The sequence below is a fragment of the Panthera pardus genome, unplaced genomic scaffold (assembly GCF_024362965.1).
Source record: "Panthera pardus isolate Hobbes unplaced genomic scaffold, ASM2436296v1 HiC_scaffold_11, whole genome shotgun sequence".
NCBI lineage: Eukaryota > Metazoa > Chordata > Mammalia > Carnivora > Felidae > Panthera > Panthera pardus.
Genome location: NW_026526666.1, coordinates 85,955,327 through 85,975,038, shown reverse-complemented (window position 1 = coordinate 85,975,038; position 19,712 = coordinate 85,955,327). Strand labels below are relative to the sequence as shown.

Below are 19,712 nucleotides of genomic sequence, written 5' to 3'. Positions count from 1 at the left end.
GGGTAAAGCCACTGCAGCTCAGAGAAGTAAAGCGATTTGGCAAAAGTAACACAGAAGAGCTGGGTTTGGAACCTAGTACCTTCTGCTTACAGAACCCATAATTGAGATCCCCTCCCATGCAGCCATCTGTGGTCAGGGACTTGCCAGTCTCTGCCTATACTCACCGTCACATAAGGGCGACCTTGTGGGTGGCACTTGGACAAACACAGAGCAGGGCAAGTATGCCCCCCCCCAATCCAGGGGCTCAACTCTGCTCTTTGGTGGCCCAGAAGTATGCTCCTTGGACAGAGAGACAGCTTGGCCTTGGCTCAGCTGCCCATTTATCAACAGATCCATGGAGCCACAGGACAGGTGTCCCAGAGCAGGACAGTGGGAAAACTGGCACAGTACGGGGCTGTCTGAGACTGTGGGACTGCCTCTGGGTGGCTGACCCAGCCAGGGGGCTCATGACAAGTTGACGTGGGAGGTCAGGGGTATGCCACCCCAGGGCCTAGGTGCTCCCAACTTCTGTGAGGACTACCATGTTTCCGGTTAGTGGGGCTCTTATCCTGGGGCGGGGGGAGTGTTTCTAGAGGAGGGCAGTACTTGGCTGGGAGCACCACGGGGAAGGCAGTGGAGCCATCTCACAGATTCCTCCCACCAGAGGGGTTGACGTTGGACTTCACTGATGTCCAGGAGCCGTCTGAAGCCCCGGAGGACGTGAGAACCAGCAGGAGCTGACTCAAGTACTACCACTGTCCCTGAGGGCAGGACAGAGCATTATGGAGGTGCGGGGTTTCAGAGTAGGCCTGGAATGTTCCTGAAGGGGCAGCAAGATTTTCACTAGGGGTGGAGAGCTCTAATGGGAGGGAGGACTAGAGTACTAAAGTGAGGTGCAGAGTATTAGGCGTGTTGGTAAGTTTCAGGGGGACTGGGATATGAAAGTTGGGGCACACATTTTAAAGTTGAGCTGGAGTCGGGGTGCCTGGATGACTCAGTCGGTTAAGCGTCCCGACTTCAGCTCAGGTCATGATCTCACGGCTCATGGGTTCGAGCCCTGCGTTGGATTCTGTGCTGACGGCTCAGAGCCTGGAGCCTGCTTCGGATTCTGTGTCTCCCTCTCTCTCCGCCCCACCCCTGCTCCCACGCTGTGCCTCTCTCTCTCTCTCTCTCTCTCTCAAAAATAAAAAATAAACATTGAAAATTTTTAAAGTTGAGCTGGAGCCTCACAGCAGGGTCTGGAGTACTTCAGAGATGATGGGCTCTGGTACAGTGGGGGTTACAGGACTTCACTGAGGGCTGGGTTATTTCACAAGGTGTGAGAAGATGATGGGGAGTGAAGAAGATTTGGAGTATCTCAGAGGAAGGCTGGAATATTACAGAGGAGGCTAAAGTCTCCTGGGAGAAGCTCGATTATTTGAGGGAGCAGGGGTACTTCAGAGGGGGCCGGACTCTTTCACATGGTGCAACGAGATTGTCTCAGAGGTGAGCGAGTATGGTGGTGGGGACGGGGTGTGACCCTGAGGTTGTCCGGAGAGCCCCCTTAGCCCTGAGTCTGTAGTACAAGGATTCCAGGGGCGTCCCTGGGAGTCCAGGCTCGTGCTCTCTCCTGCCTCCTCCCACGGCAGGCCATCACCTCCATTTCAGCCACCAGCAGTCCTGACGTATGGGCTATGCCGGTGACCGTGGCCCTGGGAGGAACGTCTGCTGTTGACTCCAAGTCAATGACACCAAAGAGAAGCCAGTCCCAGTGCAGAATGCTGCCCGAGCTCTGGGGCTTCCAGATAAGGGTCAGACCAACTTGACCATTCCTCTGCCTCTGGGCAGGACTTCCTTCCCGTTTTCAGCAGCCCTCTCCCAAGAGTTGAGGTAGGGGGCATTGATGGACACAGACCCCTCTGGTTCCAGGGGTCTCTGCAGTCTAGCCACAGTCCCTTCTGCACTGATGGGGGAGGGCATACTTATTTCCTGAGTATGGGAACCCTGTTGGGGTGGGGGAGCCTCCTCTCCCGCAGCCTGTGAGATCTGAGGCCCTCGGGGGGCCAGGAGCGCTCAGTGCTCGAGAGGGTGTCAGTAGGTGGTGGGTAGAAGAGTGTGTGCCAACTCTGGGTGGCCTCAGGCCCTCAGGGGCCAATTCCTGTTTGTCCTACTATGTACAGCTTCAGCTACCTACTGGGCTGTCACCAACTTCTCCAACTGCTACACATGACACCTTCCCCCTTCCAAAGGGCGACTGGCCCCAGCTCACTTAACATGGGACAGAGCCCCAGACACCCTCCCTGCCCGAGCACCCACATTTCTACCTTCTGTGTCCACACCCCCCCGGGCCGCACACCCTGTACAATGAGGCGGCACAATGCTGTGGTTTCTCACCCAGCGTCAGGCCTGGGGCTGGTATCTCGCCTCTCTGAATGCCCTGTGTCTCCATCAAACTGAAGACTATCCTCTTACCTCCCCCCTCCCCACCCCCCCAGCAGACTGAGGCTCCCTGGGAATGGAGAATTTGGGGATGGGGGTGGAGGGCTCCCGACAGTCCTCTAGGCCTTATCAGAATGGGAAGAAAGAATGCAAATACTGTCTCTGAGACAGCTAGGTCAGCCTGGCCTGGCATATGTCCAAGCCTGGAGTCCCTGCCAGAGGAAGGAGAGAAGAAAGGGAAGAGGGATCACCTTTTATTGAGCACCTACTGTATGCCAGGTCCTATTCTAGACATTCTACATGCATAGAGTTTCTGTTCCTTTTTTTAAAAAATTTTATGTGGTTTTTTTTTCATTTTTAAAATTTAGTTTTGCCCTTCCTCACTGCCCTCCAAATCCCGCTGTAGCCATTGCCTCAACCACGACGCCGAAAGGAAAGAGGCAGAGTCAGCAGCAGCCGCCTCCACCGCAGCAGCCCCCGCGGGAAGAGACTGGAGACGAGGAGGATGGGAGTCCCATAGGACCACCCAGCCTTCTGGGCCCTCCCCCCGTGGCCAATGGAAAGCCTGGTGGCCCCAAGTCAGCCCCACACTGGGATCCACCCACATGTCCACCATCAGTAGAATGGATAAATAAGTTGTTGCGTGTGCATGCGATGGGATACCACACTGCAACGAAAATGAACGAACTCCTGCTACAGGCAACTTGGATGAATCTCACAAACACGATGTTGAGCGAAAGGAGCCAGACAGAAAGGAATGAAGACTCTCTTCACAGAGGTCCTCCAGGCTCAAGGGGACCAATGATTCCACCACTGCTGAGTCTCCCACTTCCTCCCCGGGGCAGATGCCCAATTCGGGGGGGCCTAGGCCCCAGATGTGGCCCATATGGTCGTGGTTGGTGGGGGGCCAACACTGGACCTCCTTTTCCTGGACCAGGCCATGGGGGTCCTTCCAGGGGAGGCTTTCACAAAGAGCAGAGAAATCCTTGAAGGCTCAAAAGTTGGTCTCTTATCAAAAATACCTGCCCACTCAAGGATGGCCCCCAAGTTATGGAAGACAAATCCAACCGCCCTGACACTTTGCCGCAAAGGGTCACTGTCGATATGAGGACCTCTGTGCCTTCTACTACCCAGGCGTCAATGGACCTCCTCTGTGAGACTGTGCCTTCCCATCTGGGCTGGAAGGAGCCCTCTGTGACCTAGCGGCCATATATTTCCCTGTGGCCCTGGGATGGCTACTGGGAGGCTGTTGCACCCACCACCCTCAGTCAGTGACACCCACCCCCATCCGCCACCTCCCCATTTGGGGTCCAGAGTTGTGTTTCATCACTGGGGCTCAGCGTGTCGTCTTTCTTCTGATCCAGCCTCCAGTGACGCCTTCAGGACCCCATCTTTGCTCCCCTCCACTGCCTCCTGGATCCTCTTCCCCCTCACCAGCGGACTGCTGAACAGGAAACCTCTTTGGTGCTATTTCTTGTGCACCTGCCCACCCAGCCCCCCGTACTGCCCTCGATTCCAGAAAGCTCTGGAGCAGTCTCCTACCATTGCCTTCTGGCTGCTTAAGTCCTTTTTATGTGACAACTCATACCCCCAAAGTTGCCAGTTACTCTGTGAAACTCACCAGGTTGATCTGGGGTCAAGTATGGATGACCCGTGTAGAGTTACTTCCTGAAGGGCCACTCTCCCTGCTTTTGGATTTTGTAGTTTCTGCGTCAGTAGCACAATCCCCACCTCTCTGGTCTGTGATCACTGTGCTTTGTGAAACTGTGCATCCCTTCGTACGCAGCCTCTCTCAGTGTCCGTGGGCATCTTTGTGGCTTCCCGACACTAGAGTAAGTTTTTCTGCCCAAACGAGTGAGACTCGGTGCCCTCTAGACTTTCCACACCTCCCCACGGTGGGAGAATTGTGAACCTTTCTGCGAGACTGCCTCCTTGGTCTCCCCATCCTGGTGTCGGTTTCTCTGGGTTTGACACAAGCCCATGAGATGTCCTCTAAAGCTTCTGATGGGCAACCCTATCTCCTCTCCAGCCCACTTTAGCTAGACTATGTCATTGTGAGGCCACCAGCCCTTGCGTCTGAATTCTGTGAATCTCCACCCGGCCTACCTTTGGGTGGAACCTGGACAGCACTGTCGCCTTCGTCTAACCTTCTTCCCTGCATCCCTGGCACTGGTTGTTTCCTGTGAAAGCGGCAGTGAGTTTTGAACTGGCCCTGAGGAAATGGGTCAGGGGTTGTGTGGGCAAAAGGGAAGGATGAGAGCCGTTGGGGAACTGAGAACAAATTTTTTTTTCTTTTTAACATTTTTTTTTTTTATGTTAGCAATAAATGCAGTGGCAAAAAAATATTTTTGAGAGTAAGAGTGTGAGTGGGGGACAGGAAGAGAGAGAGGGAGACAGAAGACCCGAAGTGGGCTCCACACGGACAGCAGCGAGCCCAACGTGGGGCTCAAACCCACCAACCGTGAGATCACGACCTGAGACGAAGTCAGTCGGTTCAACCAACTGAGTCACCCAGGTGCCCCAAGCTGTTATTTATTTATTTATTTATTTATTTAGAGAGAACGAGCGGGGGAGGGGCAGAGAGAGAGAGAAAGAGAGAGACAAGCCCAAGCAGGCTCTACACTGTCAGTGCAGGGCCTGACGAGGGGCTCAAACTCACGAACCGTGAGATCAGGACCTGAGCCGAAATCAAGAGTCTGTCAAGTAACAGACTGAGCCACCCGGGTGCCCCTAGAGTTGCTCTTCCTTTTACAGGAATAGGGAAACCGAGGCCAGAGAGCTCCCAGGCAAGAGAGACTTGCCCAGGGTCATACAGCTAGTGAATGAGTAAAAAAGCTGGGTTTGGGCTCAGGGTCTACCCGAACTAACACTGCCTTCTCTCCATAACCCTGATGTGGGCCGCTGGACAAATCCTCCTTTCGCCATCTATTGGCTGAATGACCTTGACCAAGTTGCTTAACCTCCTGAAGGCTCAGCCTCCTGATCTGCAAAATGGGGGTATTAACAAAATCTGTGTTCGATGATGAACTGAGATTAATGCATGTGAATGAAGTGCCTGTTGTCTTGTATTACCGTGCAGAGTAAAGGGTAGATAACGCCAACATTTGAAACATACGGAAGAGACATGGTGCAGCCCCGAGTTTGAAGGAAGAGACAAAGCAAAACGGCAGAAGTCACCCCATTTATAAGTTCTCCAGGTTCGGGGGAAGGGAGAAGACATTAAGGCATATGGACCACAAGCTCCCAGCCCCGCCTTGCCCTTAAGCACTGCACTTGGTTACTTGAAGTGTATGTTATATATCAGCCTTTTCCCCTGGACCCTTGAGAGCCTGGCCCAGAGCTGGCATCTCTCAGTGCTGGTTACACTGAAAAACAACATGTTTATTTATTGAGTATTTACGATGAGCCAAGGGTGATGCTAAGGGCCTTCTGTGCGTTAGCTCATTTAGATCTTCACAATGACCATGAAAGAGGGCACCCATTTTACAGAGAGGGAAAATGACATTAGAGAAGATAAGAGCTGGGTGTGTGGCACATAGCTGGTGCTCTTGACTTTTGCTCTGAAAGGCTGAACAGACGGATGGATGAATTAAGAAGGGGGAGGCGGGAGCAAGGAGGTCAAGGTCACAAGTGTTCATCTCTCCCCTCATCCATCTTTATTAGCTGCCACAACTGTGTCCACCACACCTTGTGCCTGGTCCCCCATCACCTGATGGACACAGTCCTAGGGAGCTGGCAGTTCTGCAGGGCCCGCTGAGATCCTCTGAGCCGAATAAAGGAGCAATCTCTCCTGCCAAGCATCTGGCCAGTGTGCCTCTGCCTGGGAACCTGACCTGGAAATTCCATGATGAGGGCCCATCTCCAAATCTCTGACAACCAACAAAGAGTATAGGAAAACGTCACCCAGCTGCTCTCTCAGAGGTCCCAGGGAACTAAGGGGAAATTCATTCTTTATTGTAGCAGGAGTGATTTCAGCTAGATTGCAGAAGGGACTTACCGACAGAGAGGGGGAGCAGATCTGGGGTTCCTTGCTAGAGTTAGAAAATGACACAGTGGTCCCCGTGGGTGGCTCCACAGGCTGAGCTGTGAACAAGGCAGACACAGTCTCTCCCGTCTTGGAACTTAGAAGGGGGAGGAGACAATCAACGCATATGTAATATCGAGGCTGATATATGCTTTGAAGAAAGGTAAAGCAGGGAAGGGGATAGCGCATGGTGGCATTTGCGAGTCAGATTTTATTTTTGATTTTATTTTTTTATTTTTTTAGGTGAGAGAAGGCCTCTGCAGAGACGACTTGAAGCAGAGATCTGGATGAAGTGAGGGAACAACCAGTGCAAAGGCCCTGAGGTGGGAGTGTGCCTGGCAGGCTCTGGGAACAGCAGGCCGCCTGTCCGAGTGAATGAGGGACACAAACCAGAGCTGAACGGAGAGAGAAGCTTGCATTCTGGTGTGCACTGGTCAGCCATACATGATATGTGACTTTGTTATAAATGTGATAGGAAACCATTGGAGGGTTTTCAAGCAGGAGAGTAATGTGATTTGTGTTTTAAAATAATTTTTAATGCTTTATTTTTGAGAGACAGAGAGAGAGACAGAGTGAGAGTGGGAGAGGGGCAGAGAGAGGGAGACACAGAATCTGAAGTGGGCTGTAGGCTCTGAGCTGTCAGCACAGAGCCGGACGTGGGGCTTGAGCTCTTGAACCGCAAGATTATGACCTGAGCCAAAGTCAGATGTTTAAACTGACTGAGCCACCCAGGTGTCCCTAAAATAATCTTTTAAAAGATTTTATTTTTAAGAAATCTCTACACCCAGCCTGGGGCTCAAACTCACAACCCCAAGATCAAGAGTTGCACACCCCACTGACTGAGCCAACCAGATGCCCCTAAAATAATTTTTGACTTAATTTTTTGAAGTAAGGTCTAGGCCCAACATGGGGCTTGCGCTCGCAATCAAGAGTCACATGGTCTACTGACTGAGCCAGCCAGGCGCTCCTTAATTTATTTTTTAAACAGCTAATACATTCATATGGTTCAAAGAGTAAAATATATTATGAGGCGCCTGGGTGGCTCAGTCGGTTGAGTGCCTGACTCTTGATTTCTTTGGCTCAGGACATGATCTTGGGGGCGTGGGATTGAGCTCCGCGTCAGGCTCTGCACTGAGCGTGGAGCCTGCTTGAGATTCTCCCTCTCTCTCCCTCTATCCTCTCTCTCTCCCCTTACTCTCTGTCTCTCCCTAAAAAAATTTAAAAGCCCCCAAAATGCAAAGTATTGTTCCCCTTCATGCCTTTATTCCCTTCCTTCCACCAACCACGTATTAGTTTCTTGATCGTCCTTCTAAGACTTCTTTACACAAACACAAGCATATATGTAATTAACATTTATATAGCACTACTATGTGTCAGACCTTATTCTTATCTTTATTTTTTTAATGTTTTGTTTATTTTTGAGAGCAAGAGAGACAGAGCATGAGCAGGGGAGGGGCAGAGAGAAATGGGGAGACACAGAATCCAAAACAGGCTCCAGGCTCTGAGCTGTCAGCACAGAGCCCGACGTGAGGCTCGAACTCACAGACCGCGAGCTCATGACCTGAGCCGAAGTCTGCCGCTTAACCGACTGAGCCACCCAGGTGCCCCTGACCTCATTCTTATCTTTAAAAGATTAACTCATTTAATCTTTATGACTCAACCCTATGACCTAAGTACTGTTAGCCCTACTTTACAGATGAGGAAACTAGGGCACAGAGAGGCTAAATTATTGCCCCAAATTGCACAGCTTTTAAGTAACCATATTAATTCTCTAGGGCTGCTATAACCATAACAAATTACCACAAACTGGATGGCTTCAAACAACAGAAACTTTTTCTTTTTTTAAAAAAATATACATATTATTTATTAATTTATTGTATTTTTGAGAAAGAGAGAGAGTGCACAAGCAGGGGGGTGGGGGGACTGGGAGACAGGGAGACGCAGAATCTGAAGCAGGTTCCAGGCTCTGAGCTGTCAGCACAGAGCCCAACGCGGGGCTCAAACCCACAAACCAGGAGATCGTGACCTGAGCCAAAGTCAGACACTCAATTGAAGGAGCCACCCAGGAGCCCCCAGAAATTTGTTCTTTCATAGTTCTGGAGGCTAGAAATCCAAAATTGAGGTACCAGCAGGATTCATTGTTTTTAGAGGCTCTCAGGAGCATTTGTCCCATGCCTCTCCTCCAGCTTCAGGTACTTTCTTCCAATCCTTGGTTTGTAGATGCGTCTCTCCAACCTCTGCCTCTGTCTTCACACGGCATTTTCTACTGCGTGTCTGTCTCTGGGTCCAAATATTCCTCTCCTTATAAGGATACCTGTCATGATGGATGCAGGGCCCACCCTAATCAAGTATGACCTTAACTTGATCCGCAAAGGCTCTATTTCCAAATGAGGTCACATTCACACGTTCCAGGTGGACGTGAATTTCGGCGGGACGCTATTCAACCCACTACAACACAGGAATGTGTATTTGAACTAAGGCAGTCTGGCTTCTGAGTCTGTGCTCTTAATCACCGGTTATGCTGCCACTCAGTAAGGTCACAAATATGGAGACATAAGAAAATATTAAAACTCTTTTTCTACAGACAGTGGAATATCACATATGTTTCTCTGTACCTTGCTTTTTATTTTTCACTTTTTATTATTTTTTTCTTTTTTTTTAAATTTTTTTAACATTTATTTATTTTTGAGACAGAGAGAGAGCATGAACAGGGGAGGGTCAGAGAAAGAGGGAGACACAGAATCTGAAACAGGCTCCAGGCTCTGAGCTGTCAGCACAGAGCCCGACGCGGGGCTTGAACCCACGGACCGCGAGATCATGACCTGAGCCGAAGTCGGACGCCCAACTGACTGAGCCACCCAGGCGCCCCTATTTTTTTCTTTTAGTAAGTTCTACACCCAGTGTGGAGCTTGAACTCACAGCCCTGAGATCAAGAGTTGCATGCTCTACCCAGTGAGCCAGCCAGGTGCCACATACCTTGCTTTTTAAACTTAATGTCCCCTGCAAGCTTGCCCTATGAGGACACACAGATCTCCCTCATTCTTTTTCATGGCTGCATAGTGTTCCATTTAACGGGTGGACTGTCCTCTACCTAACCCAACACCTTACTAATGGACAATTGGGTTATTTTGAGCCTTTTGCTATTGTCAACAGTGCTGCAGTGAATAACGTTATACAAACTTCATTTCTCACTTGTGCAAGCGCATCTGAAGGATAAATTCCCAGAATCAGGACATCTGGATGCATTTAGAATTTTGATAGAATTTGCCAAAATGCCCTCTTGGGGGCCTGTACCGATTTATATTCACGTGCGTGAGAGCACTCTGTGACAGCACATACAAGAGTGTGGTTTCCTTACAGAAATAGCCACAGACTAGATTATTAAACTTTGGGATTTTTTTTTTAACAGAGAGAGAGAGAGAGAGAGAGCAGGAAAGAGGGGGCAGAGGGAGGGAGAGGGAAAATCTTAAGCAGGCTCCGCACTCAGCACCAAGCCCAATGCTGGGCTCCATCCCAAGACCTGGGGATCATGACCTGAGCTGAAATCAAGACTCAGAGGCTCAACCGAGTGAGCCACCCAGGCAGCCCTAAACTTTGAGATTTTTTGCCAGACTGATAAGGAATGGTATCCCACTGTGGTTTCCCTGATTTTCATTCCTTCTGAGTTTGAGCTTCTTTTCACATGTTGAGAAGCCATTTCTATTTGCTTTTCTGAGAACTGTCAATTCATATCCTACGCCTGTTTCTATTAGGTTGTTGCTCCTTTTATTATTTTTTTATTATTTATTTATTTATTTATTTATTTAACATTTATTCATTTTCGCAAGACAGAGAAAGACAGAGCTAGAGTGGGGGAGGAGCAGAGAGAGGAAGACGGAATCTGAAGCAGGCTCCAGACTCCGAGCTGTCAGCACAGAGCCCGACGCGAGGCTCGAACTCACAGGCCGCAAGATCATGACCCGAGCAGAAGTCCCACGCTTAACCGACTGAGTCCTCCAGGTGCCTCTGTCCTTTTAATGAATTTCCAAAAACGCTTTATCAATTAAAGAGCTGATCCTTGGTCTATGATCTGAGTTGCAAATATTTTCCTCTAGCTTGTCATTTGTCTCATGAGTTGCTTTTTTTGTGTTTTAGCTTGTGAAAGTTTTTGATTTTTTATGTATTTGACTTTAACCAATCCTTTTTTATGACTTTTTGGGTTTGAGTCACGGTTAGACTTTTCCCACTATGAGATGATAGATTCTCCGGTGTCTTTCTCTAGTGCTTTTATGGTTTTGTTTTGATTTTTTTTTTTTAACATTTAAATCTTTGATCCCTTTGGAAGTTATCCTCAGTGAGGGTACTCAATGTGACATACAGATCTAATTTTTTTTCCAGTTGGCTACCTAGTTGTCCTAACACTGTTTACTAGCGTCCATTCTCCACTTTGAGATGCCGCTTCTATCAAATACTAAATAACTGTCCATTGAGTCTATTTCTGGACAGTCTATTTCAGTCCCTTGGTCTGCTTGTCTCCTCCTGCACCCAAATCAAATTGTTTTAATTACTGACGCTTTAAATATTACCTATAGTAGTTAAGTTAGTGGTGTCCTCTTCCCCCACACCCTGAAAAGTTTCTTGGTATTCTTTTCCCTTTTTTTTTTTTTTTCCTGTGGGTGGGGAACCTCAGGAGATCTCATAGGACTTATACTCTATAGGGGAACAGACAATAAACAGTATTCATGTGTCGGGGGTGCCCGGGCGACTCAGTCAGTTAAGTGCCCGAGTTCGGCTCAGGTCATGATCTGGCAGTTCGTGGGTTCGAGCCCCGCATCGGGTTCTGTGCTGACAGCTTGGAGCCTGGAGCCTGCTTCAGATTCTGTGTCTCCCTCCCACTCTCTCTCTCTCTCTCTCTCAAAAATAAACAAACAAACAAACGTTAAAAAAAAAAAAACAATTCTTACATGTCACGTGGTCGTGCCAAGAAAAACAACAAAGCAGATAAAAGGACCGAGGCATGTAGGGACTAGTATTTCGATGGGCAGCCAGGGAGGGCTCCCCCCGGGGAGGTGAATACAGCTTCGCAAAGGGATGGAGGCCACAGGGATACCTGGGGGGAGACAGTCCCAGCAGGACCAAGGACAAACGCAAAGGCCTGAGCCAGGAGCATGCTTGGCATGTTGAAAAACAACAAGGCAGCCGGTGCCCCCGGAATGGGGAGCTCGGAGGGGAGAGTGGGAGGCGATGAGGTAGATCGTGCAGAGGCCTTGCAGGTCGCAGCAAGGACGCTGGCTTTTCCTTTGAGATGGGGAGCTATGGGAGGGGACTGAGCAGCATAGTGACATGGTCTGACCTCCCTTTTAACAGGATGGCTCAGGCTGCTGTGTGGAGAACAGACTGTACAGGTGAGGGCAGCAGCGGGGGGGGGGGGGGGGCAATAGAATTTGGGATGGGTGAGTGGATTGTAACTCAATTTCCTTGTCCGTCTCCCCCACTAAACTGAGTACAAGGACAGGCACGGAGCTTATTCAGTGATCTATGCACTGAGTAGGCATGGGTAAACATTTGTGGGAGGAAGAAGGCGGGGAGGATAGATTGGAGGAGGCAGGAGAGGCAGAGTCCCCTGGGGAATGGCTCTGCAAAGGCCACAGACAGTGGAGGGAGCAGATGTGATGACGGAGCCAGCTCCCCAGCAGGGTTGGAGGCTGAAGGGGGCAGAAGCCAGGAAAGCTAGTCCTCCCAAGCTGGTGTCCACCCAGCCCAGGATCTATGACCCCCATCAAGGACAGGCTATGTGCAGTTTATGCTCGAGTTTTGCTACCACAGGGACCCTGGAGGGGGGCTCTCTTTCTCAAGGTGAGAGGGTTCAAGGGTGAGGTAGCCTGGGAGAGAGAGCAGCTTTCCTTAATTCTAGCACACTGAGGCCCTGGGAAGGGATAATTTGTCCTCTTCACAGATGATAAATTGAGGCTTCGAGAAGGAAAGGAATTCACCCAAGGCCACACAGCAAATAAGTGGCTCAGCCCAGTTTCCGGGGCTTGGTATCTATAAGACACCTCCTTGGCCACTGCCTAATTTTGGTCTGGGTTCCTCTGCAGTTTTGGGGAGTGACCAAGGGCAGAGGAGGAGGTGACTCCTGGCATTCAGCCAGCCCCGAGCTGCTGCCCAGGCACAGCTACTGATGCCCCACTGGGGGTAGGACCCAGCTGTAGGGAACAGGAGAATGGGGCCCTTCAGGACTTCATGATGCTTTGAGCAGAATGGGCCTCAGAGCACAGCAGGTAAATGAGAGGCACCAAAGTAAGGGAGGAGGAAAGAGGTTGGGCTTTGAAATACATCTTGGCCTTGCCACTATCTCACTGTGTGACTTTAAGTAAATTGCATCTGTCCCAGAAACCTCAGTTTGTGCATCTGTAAACTGAGGACAGCCTCTCTCCCTTACAGGGCTGGCATGCAGTTGAATGAAGCAATAGGGGTCCAATGCTACCTGAAAGTGCTTCCTTCCTGACCTTCCCCCACCCAGACCAGGGTGCTGGTGTCCCTGTCCCCAGCAGAGGCTGATCCACTGCTCCTAGGTGAAAGGGAACATGAGTTGTGACAGCATCTCAAGTCCCAGGCCTACAAATGGATCCAGACTATGTGGGACCTGGCCAGTGCTGATACCTATGTGCCCTATTAGGGCCAGGTGAGCCCGCAAGAGCCCTTAGGACAGCTGGGTCGTCCCTGGCTCTTCCCCAAGTATCTCAAAGTACTTGTTCACTCTGGGCCTCAGTTCCAGGGAATCTCTTGAGCACTGGTTGGGGGTGGGCAGGAATTGGAGGCCTTCTATTGGGCGGATGGAGTAGGCTGCTTCGATCGTCATGAGCTCCCTGTCTCTGAGGTATGTAAGCAGAGACTGGACAAGCACTGGGCAAGGAATCACTCATCAATGGACATTAGATAGGGGCAAGAAAGTGGGTACTTGGTATGGTAGGGGCTGGCCAAGGACTTCTGAGAGCTGAAGGACAAATATGAGTAAAGTAGGGAAGAGAAGCATGTTTAGGTCTGAGAGAACAGCAGGTGCAATGCCTGAAGGCAAGCGAAAGCCCTGCATTTTCAGGGAGCTGAAAGTTTAGCATGGCAGGAGGGTAGGAAGCGAAGGGCACTGGCTGAGCTGGATGATGTCAGAAGTCACAAGTCCTCATCTAAAAGGGGACCCATCTTAGGGGTCAGGATCCACTCTGTCCCATGAGGGACATGAATGAGGAGTGAGCCAGGTGAAAGAAGATGGGGCAGAGAGGGAATCATCTGTGCAAACACCCAGAGAAGAGGAAAGACAGCTGAGAGGAGATCAGTCTGACTACAGCCAGGCTGGGAGAGGGGGAGGAGGTGTGACTGAGACTAGAGACCCAGGTATGGCCTTGTGGGTCTTGCTGACTTGCCTGAAGGCCATCGGCAGTCCCCAAAGGGTTTTACATGGTGGTTGGAGGGGGGTAGTGGTGGTGACCCAACCCCAGTCAGTAGAAACGTTGAGGAAGGTTGTCTGGGATGCCCTTTAAGGTCCCTGCAGACCCCCTAAGACCCCGCAGAAGCTCTGGGGAGTCCAGCTCTCTTAGGCACAACCTCAGAGGCATCTCAAGGAGGATGAGGAAGTTCATTTGTCAGAGGAACCACATAGAAAAGTGACACCTGGAGGTGAGTGAGGTCTGGTCTCAGCTCATCACTGATTCAATGACTCAGTAAATCTTAGCTCTCAGACCACAGGGGCTGGCAGGACATTCTCTCATCACAAGATGCGGAAGTGAGGCCCCCCAGACGGAGGTTCAATGAAATCGCTCCAGACCACAGAGCAAATCTATGGCAAGGTCAGGGTCAGGGATAAGGAAGCTAGTACCTGCAAAGCACCTAGTATGTGCCAGTCCGGTGCTAGGCACCGCATACACCACATCACTGACTGCAAGTACAGCTTCATTTTGCAGATGAGCAGACTGAGGTGCAGATGGCACGACTCTTGTGCCAGGTCATGCAGAGCTAGGGCTGGAAACCTCGTCGTGCACCACTTTCGGGTCTGCGTTTAAGGGGGAGGGGGGGGGAGGGGGGGCGTGTCCAGGAGAGTGAGAGGACGGCGGGGCTGTGTTTCTGGGACTTTCCTCTCTGAGGTCTGAGGCCTGAAATAGTTGCGCTCCAGTGGGCGCCCCTAGGCTTGGCCACACTATCTGCCCCGCCCGCTGCGGGGAGCGGTCTAGACACAGATCCCCTCTCCCCGAATAATGGCGCGAGCCTCGCCAAACCCTCGGAGCGACGTGAACGGGCCCCGGGGTAGCCCGGCGCGCTGAAGCTGGCGCCGCTGCTGCGACGCAGCCTTGTGGCCGTCTACGGGGACGCTTCGGCTCACTCCTCCGCCTTCCTGCGCTCCCAGCGCAGCCACTCCCGACGGCAGCGGCGCAGAGTGTGGCTGCCGCCGCCCCGCGCCAACCAATCAGGAAGCAGAGGCGTACTCCGGGCACGCCTCCCCTATGACGTCACGCAACCGCCCAGGAAGCCCCGCCCGGTGGCCTTACCTGGGAAAGGTCTTGGGAGAGGGCAGTGGTTGTAGGCTCTCGAAGGGTGAAAATAACCGCCATGTGAATCGCACACATTATACCTGCCCTGAGAAATACAGTCAGGGTAAACAGTTTCCTAATTTTAAAATGTGCTTGTTCCCTGAATCGCTGTTCAACCACCCATCCGTCCGTCTGTCCATCCATCTGGACCATCCACTCAACCATAGCTATTGGGCACCTCCTGGGTGCCAAGAGCTGAGCTGGGTGCTGGTGATTAATAACGAGGAACCTTGTGCTTGTGTTCACGGAGCTCGGAGGCTAGTGAAGAAGTCTGACAGTAACAAATGCTTATACCAATCATGCTTTTATTACAATCGTGATCCATTCTAGGAACATAAGGTACAGGCTGCTGGGATAACGGAGTGTTTAATTTAGATTGGGGGCTCGGGTCTCTGGAGAAGTTACGTTCGAGCTGACTCCTGAAGCAACAAAAGTGTTCCAGGCAGAGGGAAGAGCTTGTGGAAAGGCATTGAGGTTGGCAGGCACTTAGAGGGTTCTGGAAAGGAAAGAGAGGTCAGCATGGCTGGAAAAGAGTTGGGGGAGGGAAAGCGAGGTGAGATAAGACTCTGGAGCTTTGGAGGAACAGATGATTCCAGACCTTGAAGACCAGAGTAAGGGAGTAGAATTGTATTTTAAGTGTGATGGGCTTAAAGCTGGAAGGGGTGGGGGGGGGGGTGTCACTTTGTCTTGCTTTAAGATCTTCCTTGCTCTGTGTGGATAATAGACAAGAGTGGACACTGGGAGACCCATTAGGAAGACCTTGTAGGTGTCCTCTAGGCCTGAACTAGATGATGAGAGGGGGGCCATGTGGGTGGAGAGTCGTGAACAGACTCAAGAAATAATTAGGAGATAGGATCTACAGGCTGCCTGGTTGCTGGATTGAGTGCAGGCAGATGGGTGGGACCAAGGAAGATTAAGATTAAGTACCTTCATTGGACAATTATTTATACAGTCTTCTCTGGGTGCCAAGTACTGTTCTAGAGAGACTGTCGAGATTCAAATCCTGCCCCTGCCACTTGCTAGCTGCTTATTTTAGGGAAGTCATTTAACCTCTCTCTGCCTTGATTTCTTCATTTATAAAATGTGGATTCTAATAACACCCCAGAGGATTGTAGTCAGGATTAAATGAGTTATAAATGTAAAACCTTGGATCTGGAGGTCTGGGACTGGGCTCTGGGGCTCGGTACTTGGACTTGGGTCTGAGTGCTTGGGCCTGCTTCTTGGAGTAATCAAGCCTCCATTTCTTTACTGGCCTTATACAAATGAACCTGCCCCTAACTTGACTCTCTTCTCAGTGGCTTCATAGCACATGGTAAGGATGTGACCCTACCTGTCTGCACTGTTTGCTCCACGGAGACCTCAGAAGGAAGGGAAATAGAAGGCTGCTCTGGGCCTCTTCATGGACCCTTTCTGGGGCCGCTATTTTTTTCTGCCTGAGCCAGGAAGCCCACACTCCCTTATCTTCTGCCCCTCCCCCACAGCCATCTGCTTAAAGGAAGTGGCTCTTTAGTTCTTCACAGGAAGCCACAGGCCTCCTCTGCTTCAGCTCCCTCCAGCTACCGCTGACCCAGGCCCTTTGCTGGCCCAGGCCCCCTTCAAGGCTGAGTCCAGAGATGCCCTGTACCTGGCATCGTTCTCTGCTACCCAGTCAAGGAGACTGTTCTTTTCATGTCCTTGTGTGGACTGTTCTTTTCATTTCCTTTCAATCTCTGTGGCCCAGGTCTGGAAGCACAGGCTGTAGACCTGGAGGTGAGACCTGACTGTAGAGGGTCCTGAATGCTGTGCTCGGGAGTTTGGAGATCCCAGCCTTGGAGGACTAAGGGCCTGCAAGGGAGAGGAGAAGCAGGCCCTGCAGGGATCCTCAGGACTGACCATTCCCGTGAGCTTCAGGAGCTCCTTCTGTAAAGCAGGGGCAACGTCTGACTCGCTTTGGTCTTCAGCATCCATGGTGCCGTCCGCCCCAGGGAGAGCTGTTGGTAATTGGGGAGCGGCTCAAGGATGATGCAGGCAGAGGGAGATTCAGGGTAGGACTGCACTGCCACCTGGTGGCCGTAGCCGCACATAGCACCATGGGATGGTAGGAGGTCGGCTCTTAGAGGGAGTGAGGGGACTTTCCAGGGGTACCGACCGGGCCAGGAAAGCCCTTAACGAATAAAAGAAATCCCTACGGATTTTATTAAAGAGAAAGACACCTCCAGCTTGAGCGCTTGGGAAAGACATTCTAGGTCCAGATGAAAGTCTCACTGCTCCCCTCCTCCATTTCACAGACTATGACACTGAGGCCCAGAGAGAAATGATGAGGACAGAGGACCTCAATGTTGTTTTCCATAAAGTCAGCCACGCAGATGGGATCTATTTTTGGACTTGCCTCAGGGTGTGGTCCCAGAGTGAGGATCTGCCCTGCTGGTTTCTAGTCACCCTCATTTGTGACCAAACATGGCATCCTCGACACCATCACCCACCTTAGTCACCAAAGTTGGCACCACAAGGTGGCTTTTGGCAGCTTCTAAAAATAAAATCCACTCTCAGAGGGCCTGGATCAGACAGGACCGAGAGGATTCCGAAGCATGTGCTTCAGACTCAGCAGTTTTAGACCAGGAAGGACCTCAGAGATCATAATATCTGAGCCCCCTTATTTTAAAAGCAAGGAAGCTAAGACTCAGAGAGGGCAAGTAAGCTGCCGGAGGCGCCCCCACCCTGTTGCTGGGCCGGGACTCAGCGTTTTGTCTCTCTGAAGGCCATTGCCAAGGAGGGGTCTGAAAGCGCGTTAGCATCTCCTGACTTGCTGCCATTAACGGATTCGGGTTTGTGTCCATCATTCTGCCTCACACGTTGTAGACGGGATGATCGTGGTCCATGATGGCTAACAAGGGCCAGGATGGGTGGAAGGAGACAGGGGCAAGGAGGTGGTGACAGGGAGGGAGAAGGAGTCCATGGATACTTTGGGGGGGCTCCTAGTTTGTGCACTGTGAGCTCCAAGGAGGTAGGAACTGGGTCTCTTTCACCACAGTGTTCTCAGCAGCTGGCACAGTGCCTGATACAGACTGAGTGCCCAGGAAATGCCCGCAGAATGAAAGCAAGGAGTTATCCTGCACAGACCCATGGGATCTTGTGGTAAGAAGAGTGTCCCCTTAGAGATGGGTAATTTTCAGTGTCATTCAGCCTGAGAAGTGCTGAGGCCTCAAATCTGAAATCCTGGGGGCAGAGCTGTCTCTCTCTGGCCTTGACGCTGTTCACGGCAATAAGATGCCAAGGGAATAATTGTGTGTGTGTGTGTGTGTGTGTGTGTGTGTGCTCCTGGGGGCAGGGCGCCAACCTTGGGAGAAAGGAAGAACAGGGTCTGTGAGTTCCAGAAAGTAAACCCTGACCCCAAAGTCACATGACCTAGTTCCTGGTTGTTATTTGGCTATTTCCTCTCTGCTTTCTGCTCTAATCTTGCAAAGGAAGAAACTGAGTCGCACGATGTGACGGAACTCGTGTTAGGTCTGTAGGACTCCAGAGGGCATTCCTAGCTACTATGCTCCACTGCCTTATGTGAAAACCCCAGCCTCATCTATGCCGGAAAATGCTGAGTAAAAGGTTAGGGGCCTGTGTTTACTCAGACCACAGTGTTAAAAGGAGGTCAGGCCCCTCATCCCCAGGCCTACATGGGAGTGACAGTGAGTATTATCAAGGGTCCCCAAGGGAAAGAACAAGAGGTCCCCATGAGATCTGGTGAGGGTGATGGGACAGACAGGCAGATGGAAGGACTGACCTCAGGTTCAATTCTACCCACATCTATTAGCACCTATACGAGGCCTGTCCCAGGCACTGGGGAGAAGAGACAAATTAGAGACAGCACTCTCCCCGAAAGTGTTGAGGGACACACATTCATGTCTCTGGGATATCAACCTTCTAGAAAAACTGGGGTGCAGGCTTCAGTAGAGTGTGATGCTCGAGACCCCGCCTTCCTCTGTAGGCAGAAGTCCGCTGTCTACCCGTCTGTGGATGGCCCCAACCGAGGCGGGACTCTGCAGAGGTCCTATGGTAAGTATCAGGGGACCCAGCCCAGCTTTCGCTCTGGGACACAAACCACGGAGAGTGTGTGTGGAGCAGCTGGTGCCTCTACTACCTGTGTGCCTTTTCCACGAGCAGTGCTTCTCGGGGCCTGGGGCAAGCCAGCGGGGGCAGACAATTGCCATCTGCCCAGATGGCGTTAGATCTGGGGGCAGGAGCAGGCAGGAGGGGACCTCTTCCCCGCCCACCCACACACATTGCTAACTGAAGACGAATTTCTGGGTTATAAGTGGGGGAGGCCTGAGGACAGCCTACGTGGCCCTTTTGTGACAAGATGTCGTGGTTCGCACGTGACCGCTTCCCAGGGATGCGGACCTCCCAGGGAGGCCAGTCTGGCATAAACCAGAACCAGGGCTGGGACCCTTCTGTCCTCACTGCCACTTGATTTCGAGGGCCTCTTTGGCCTCCCCCTACCTGGGTCCAGGCACCCAGGTTCCCCTGGACAGGACTCCCTAACTTCAGATCTCCCCCCTAGGTCTGGTCTGGCCTTCCTTTCCCACCCGGAGGGTGTAAAGCCTCTGTATGCCAACTGTCCACTTTATCCCACTTTATCTTGGAGGGAAGGAGACCTTGCCGAGGTCCCTCGAAAAGCTGCTGTCACACACTTCCCCAAGGCAAAGGTCTGGCCTATATTCTCCACCTAGCGCTTCTTCAGAGAATGGAGACCCAGCTCC

At 51.4% G+C, this 19,712-nt stretch overlaps 1 pseudogene; it reads left to right on the top strand.

Annotated features, from left to right (window-relative positions):
• The first annotated feature begins 475 nt into the window (after positions 1–475).
• LOC109256741 (proline-rich protein 3-like) lies at positions 476–4,559 on the top strand (annotated as a pseudogene).
• Positions 4,560–19,712: the final 15,153 nt, after the last annotated feature.